Below are 6,498 nucleotides of genomic sequence, written 5' to 3'. Positions count from 1 at the left end.
CTGGGGTCTGGTGCATTTGGCCCCCAGCATGGAAGCCATGCCCATGGCCCACATTGGCAGTGGCTGGTGTGGAGGAAACTGGCTGGTGCTGGCACCAGTGCTGGTGCTGGGAGTGCTGGCACGGGAAAGTGGATCCCCCTCTTCCACATCACCTCACCTCTGCACCTTGGCCTCCCTGACTTTGTTCACCAGCACCTGCATCCAGTGATCAAGGGTTTGGGGGCTGCTAGTATACATGCTTCCCTTCACCCTCGGGTCGCACATGCTCACCATCATGTGGACCATACTAGACCGCAAAGGATCCAGCTGTCTCCTGATGCTCTCCTTCAGCTGCCTCACCAGCGCCTGCACATCTGCAACTAGGGAGAAGGACTGGTTATCCAGAGCAAGCATGTCCCCAATGCTCTGGGTGATCTCACTTGCCTTGGGAACACGCCCCCCTTTCTGTCCACCTTTCCCCCACTAATCCAGGGTGGCCTGCCCCTGCTTTGGGGGTAAAGGGGAATTTGGAGCGAGTGGGGGACTTCCCTTTCAGCACACTTGCACTGGTGCCACGCTGAGCAGGAAGAAGGGCAAGGGGTTGGTGCCTTCTCAGATGCAGCAGCATTGCCATGGTGGAGAAGTGTCTCATGTCCTTGCCACAGCTCATGTGCCTTTGGCAGTGCTGGCAGATGGCAAACCTGGGATCATCTGCCACCTCAAAATGATCCCACGCTATACTACTCCCCCGCTTCTGGGTTGATGGTGAGGATCCTGCCTTTTCCCCCTTCTCAGTAGACTGAGGCTCAACAGCAGGAAGAGCTGCCTCAGCTGAGCCACTTGCCTCCACAACCTCAGCCTCCTCCGAGGTGCTGCTTTCTGGAGGAGACCTGGGTCTAGGGGAAACTTGAGGGGTGTGGAGCGCAAACTCTGATTCCCCTTCAGTCCTCAGAATTGCTTGAGCCAGCGTGCTCAGCATCCCTGGTTCCAGCTCCAGCTCCTCGTCTGGCAGTGGGAGGCTCACGCTGACAGCTGAAATTGGGGTGGAGGAGATGGTGATTCCGCTTCTGGTGTCCACTTCTGGACTGAGCAGAGGTGGTACATGTTCAGGGACGTCAGGTGCAGACACTGCTCCCACCTCCTTGCTTCCACTGGCAGCACTGATGTAATGGCTGCTTGGGAATACAATGCGTCTGTGTTGGGCGGGGGGACTTGCAGCTCTAGCTTTCCCCCTACCTCTTCTCCCTCCCCTGCCGGAAGACCTGGCACCTGCCTTTCCAGCACGCTTCATATTTATCTTTCCTGTGCTGCAAAAGGTCTGTGTGTGTGTGTGAATCCTTTTGTATTGTGTGTTTTATTCCCTCTGTTACGTGCGTGCACTGGCCTCTTCTTTGATTGTTTGCTTCAGTGTTAAGGGTTATGTAAAAATTGTGTGCTGTCTGTCTGTTTTCTTCTGCTATGAATATCTGATTTTTCTCTATATTGTCTGTGTATCTATATGTCTGTGTGTGTGTGTGTGTGTGTGTGTGTGCAAGCAGTCTGTGCCTACCTGCACAGTGATAGATCACACTGGCAGGGAAAACACACCTTTCTTTTTTCAAAGTTTCCCAAAAAAACGAAAGAGCAAATATAAATTCAAAGAAATAAATTGAATAGTAATACTAATAATAATTGAATAGAATAACTAAGCTAAGCTAAGTTAAGCTACCCACTCCTTTGTAACAAGAAAAAGGAGCAAGCAAGTTCAACTAGTGCTGAACCAGGAAGCCACAATGTCTCAGTCTCAGTCTGAGTGTTCCTCCATCACACAGTTGCTGACAGGGAACAAGCTGGGAACAGATACAACACGCCTCCAAACAGAGGCTTTTATGCTGTTTCTAGTCCCACTCCAGAGACGCTGCCATTGGAAAGGCAGCCAGGGAGAAATCCTTCTCACTGGCCACCTACAGATGTCAGTCTTCCCTCCTGCTCCCCGCCCCCCCACTCTCCCTCCCTCCCCTGCTCCCCCTCCCTCTTCTAACTGTAAGTCAAGCTATCCGAAGTGCATCCGAACCACTTCGGATGCTCCGACCTGCTTTGGATGCTTGCCTGAGCACAATCTGAAGACTCGCATGGCCCTAAAAATGGGGTCACAAAGACACTCAACAGTGTCAGATGATTATACAGGGATCTGTGTTTTCTGTTTGTTGTGGAAAAATGCAGATTCTTTTCCTTTAAAGTAGAAAAAAGTAGGAAATGGTGGGTTCCCCTTGCAAGCTGGCAGAATTCCAGCCTTGCCAGGGGCTGCTTGGGGCTGCAGGGATTGGGAAGAGGGTGATCAAGCAGGAGCAGCTGTGTGCAGGAAGCATGGAGAGCAGTTCCCACAGCTCCCTCCAGGTACGTCTATGGGGGAGAGGGCATATTGAGGCCCTCATGGTGAGGGAGGAAGGGAGTAGGGCAGGGCTGGGGTTAGCTGCTCAGCCAAGCTGGTGTATGGGACCCGGTGCCAGGACAAGAATGCAGGGCTTGGCTGGGGAAGCAGGACAGAACCATAGGCGACTCATCCAAGGTGTGGCAGGGGAGGATGGCACCCTGCCGGTGAATGCACTCCCGAGGAAGGGGGCATGGGAGGCACATACTGTGGCATGCACACTAGGAGGCACTACTATGCAGAGCCATCCGCCTTCACTGTGCCAGCCTGCCAGGTCTAAAACCATGCTTTGGGAGTCTCCAGCAGGGACCCTACAGCCAGCTGACTCGCTTCCTGGAGAACACCTGCAGGCTTGGTAATGCTGCCACCACCTGGGCACTGGTCTCTGGTAGGGCTCTGTGGAGCCTGGGGCACACAGACCTTGTGAACCTTGGGGCTGCTTTGCCCACAGTAATATTTCTGGGTGCTTTGTTCAGCCCAAAGCATCCCAAGATAGATAGCATCAGGTAGGACTGAAGGAAAATAAAAAGACAGCCTTAACTGGCCAAGCAAAGGAGTGCAAACCCTTTCTCTCTCTCTCTCCCCCTCCACAATACCACAACAAGGCAAGCTGTAACTTGACACCTTTATTGATGGGGGGGGGGTGGCGGGTAGAACAAGGAAGTCAGAATACACTTTGAGGAAACAAACGCATGAGTCTTTACAAAAATTGGACACAATGATCCTTTTAAGATGTGACTGGCCTAGACATAATTCCTAACTCCAGGCTAGTTTCCCGGTTTTTACTTACAGTAAATCTCCAGGCAGACACCTTGGGCCTTTGCTTGCTGCTTTCAAAATGCTCACTGGAAGGAAGAGAGCAATCCCCCCTCCCCCTAAGTATGTATCTGTCTAGGTCTCCTGATTGACCAGCCTGAACCAAGAAGAAAACCGGGAGAGAGAAAAGTTGCTTGGGTTGACCTAGCTGTGGGGTAGAGACAGGGGGAGTGGATTTCTTCACGTCGCCACCCCCACTTTTTTTTCGAAAGCCTGTGCCCATTACTTTTCAGGGTTATGGACACTGGTGTCCCAATGTCTAGGAAGGTTTTTCATTACAAAAGAAAACCACATAACCCATAGAATTAACTATTTTGACTATACACATAAAACACAAGGAACATTTGGGGTTTTCATGTGCCAGAGCACTTTGGGATGGTCCTGTGTTTCCTGGCTGTAACCCAGAGTCTTTTCTAGGACAGTGAGTCTGCCACCAAATTCTGACATCCCTTTATGTTAACGCTTTCATGTTGAACTCCTGAAGCTGCCATGCCTACCTCTGAAGTTTGGCATTGGTGTTCTGCATTCTCTGCAGCCATTGAAATGGGGCATGGTCTGTTAGGATACTGAACTGCTGTCCCCACATATAGGGCCCCAGGTTGTTCAGTGCCCAGATGATTGCCAAACACTCCTTCTGCACCAACAATAGGTTCCACTTGTGGGGAATCAACTTCCTGCTTAAGTAAGCCACTGGGTGTCATGTCCCTTCATGCTTCTGCAGGAGCACAGCTCCAAGTTCGTTGTCCAAGGCATCAGTGATCACGCAGAAGGTACCCTCAATGTCAGCTGTCTGATCAGGTCAGCGTTCAAGGAGTCAACCGCCTGTTGACATTCCTGCATCCAGCTTACCCAATCAAGGTGTGCCTGTCTTGTCAGCTCATGCAGGGGAGCGGCTATGGCCCTGAAGAAAGAGAAGAGCCTTCTATAGTACCCAATCAGGCCAAGGAACACTCTGACCTGTTTCTTAGTCTGTGGGGGTGGCCAGTCTCTAATGGCTTTGATCTTGTCCCACATCAGGGTGATTGCATCCCCACCCATCTGGTGTCCCAAATACACCACTTCAGGCAATGCCAACTGCCATTTTTTGCTTTCACTGTCAGTCCAGCCTCTGTAATCCTTTCCAGTACAGTGGTTAGAAGAATCAGGGGTGAGTCAAAGTCCTGGCTGAAGATGGCAATGTCATCGATGTAGGCCACAGCAAATTTCTCAGATCCTTGTAGCAAGTTATTAATAAGTCTTTTAAAGGAGGCAGGAGAAGTGTTTATACTGAAAGTGAGGACTGTGAACTCAAACAGTCCCAAAGGCACGGTGAAGGCAGACTTGGCCATAACATCCAGATCTAGTGCCATCTGCCAGAACCCTTTGGATAGATCCAGAGTAGAAATTAATTTGGCTTGGCCCAGGGTGTTGAGCAGGGAGTGCATCCTGGGCATAGGGTAAGTGTTGGGGGTGGTGATCGCATTCAGCTGCCTATAGTCCACACAGAACCTGATGGACCCATCCTGCTTTCAGATGAGTACCAGGGACTTGTTGAAGGCCATATTACCCCTAGGTCTAGCATGTCAGTGAGCTCACATCTTATCTCCTCCAGCACATTCCTGTTGACTGGGTAGAGCATTGAATGGATGGAGCGGTGGCTGCCAGTGTCTGTAGTGTATACTGCCAGGTCTGCCCTACCTAGTTTGTTCTAGACCACTGTTTCAAAGTCTCAGAGAGCTTTACAGCTTCTCGCTGTCCTGAGGGGGAAGATGATCAGGCAGGGGAAGCTCCTTTACCCCTGCCTCCCCCTCCCAATCAGCACACAGGACTGGCTCCTCTTGTCCCTCAGGGAATTCATCAGCAGAAGAAATCTAAAGTATGACATCATTCCTGTCATAGTAAGGTTTGAGCAAGTTTACATGTACCACCCTAGGCTTTTTACCTGACTTATTCATGGCAACAACATAAATCACATCATCCAACTTGTCCTGGATAATATGAAGACCTTCCCAAACTGCCCAAAGCTTTTCTGACTTTAATGGCAGGAAAACCATAACCTTATCCCCCAGCACAAAGGTACACGAGCGAGCCCCTCTGTCATACCAAACACTCTGCTTCTCCTGGGCCTGGGCCAGGGAGTCTCACACCATGTTCATCATATCAGCCAGCTTCTGGTGAAAGCCTAGCACATACTCTACCACAGATATTTTGGAGGAGGAGATCTTCCTTTCCCACTTCTCTTTCATAAGATGAAGGGGGCTCCTGACTCACCTCCCAAACATCAACTCAAAGGACGACAACCCGGAAAACTCCTGGGGTACCTCCTTGTAAACAAAGAACAGATGTGGAAGCTGCTCATCCCAGTCATTGGGGTGAGAGTCCACATAAACCCTCAGCACACTCTTCCAGGTTCCATTGAACCTCTCTACTAACCAATTGGTCTGTGGGTGATAGGCTGTAGTCCTGAGGTGTTCAACAACACTTCCACAGATGCTCCATCATCTCTGCTAGGAAGTTCCCACCCCTGTAAGTCAAGATCTTGGAGGGGAAACCCAACTGGAAAAAGTTCTTCATTAGGGCATCAGTGACCACGGGGGCCTCTATGGAGGCTAGGGCAGGGGTGGGCAATTATTTCAGGTGGAGGGCCACTTAATGAGTTTTGGGAAGCTGTTGAGGGCCTCATGGGTAGCCCCACCCCTTGACAGTTCTCCCCCCGGTTGCCATATTGGAAGTGGAAGTCCTGCCCCCAACCCTTGACCTTTGCTACTTTAAGTCCCTCCCCTTGCCCCGGAAGTACTCCTTTTGGGAGGAAGGGTGCTGCAATCTTGAAACCAGAAAATTCCTAAATTATATACAAAAAAAATAAAAATCTACTATAACTTATTTTAATTTTATTTTAAAATATTTTTGTACTGATTTATGTGTTTATGAAGTGCATCTAGAGGTGACTGCATAATAGCTCAAAATACAGTCTTACTGTATGTTGTGTGTGGGTAGTAAGGGGGTGTATGTGGTGGGGTGCAGTTGGGAAGAGTGTGTGTGTGTGTGTGTGTGGTGGGGTGTGGGTATGGTGGAGGGATATGGGGTATATGGTTGGGGTGGGGCCTGCGGGAGGGTGTGGGGTTACGGTGGGTGGGGTGAGAGAGAGAAAGAGACGGGGCTGGGGTGCTGGCTCCAACGCATGCAGCTCTAGCAGACTGCACGTGAGCCTCACACGATGCAGCCAGGCAGACCCACATTCAGTCTCTGCGCTCCTGCTGCCCCACCCTGAGTCCCTGCTGGTCCCAGGGCACCTGCACGGGCTCCTCCCCCCA

The sequence above is a fragment of the Alligator sinensis genome, unplaced genomic scaffold, assembly GCF_000455745.1.
Source record: "Alligator sinensis unplaced genomic scaffold, ASM45574v1 scaffold27_1, whole genome shotgun sequence".
Taxonomy (NCBI): Eukaryota; Metazoa; Chordata; order Crocodylia; family Alligatoridae; genus Alligator; species Alligator sinensis.
The sequence above is the reverse complement of the archived record's forward strand: the minus strand, read 5'-3'. Positions refer to the sequence as shown.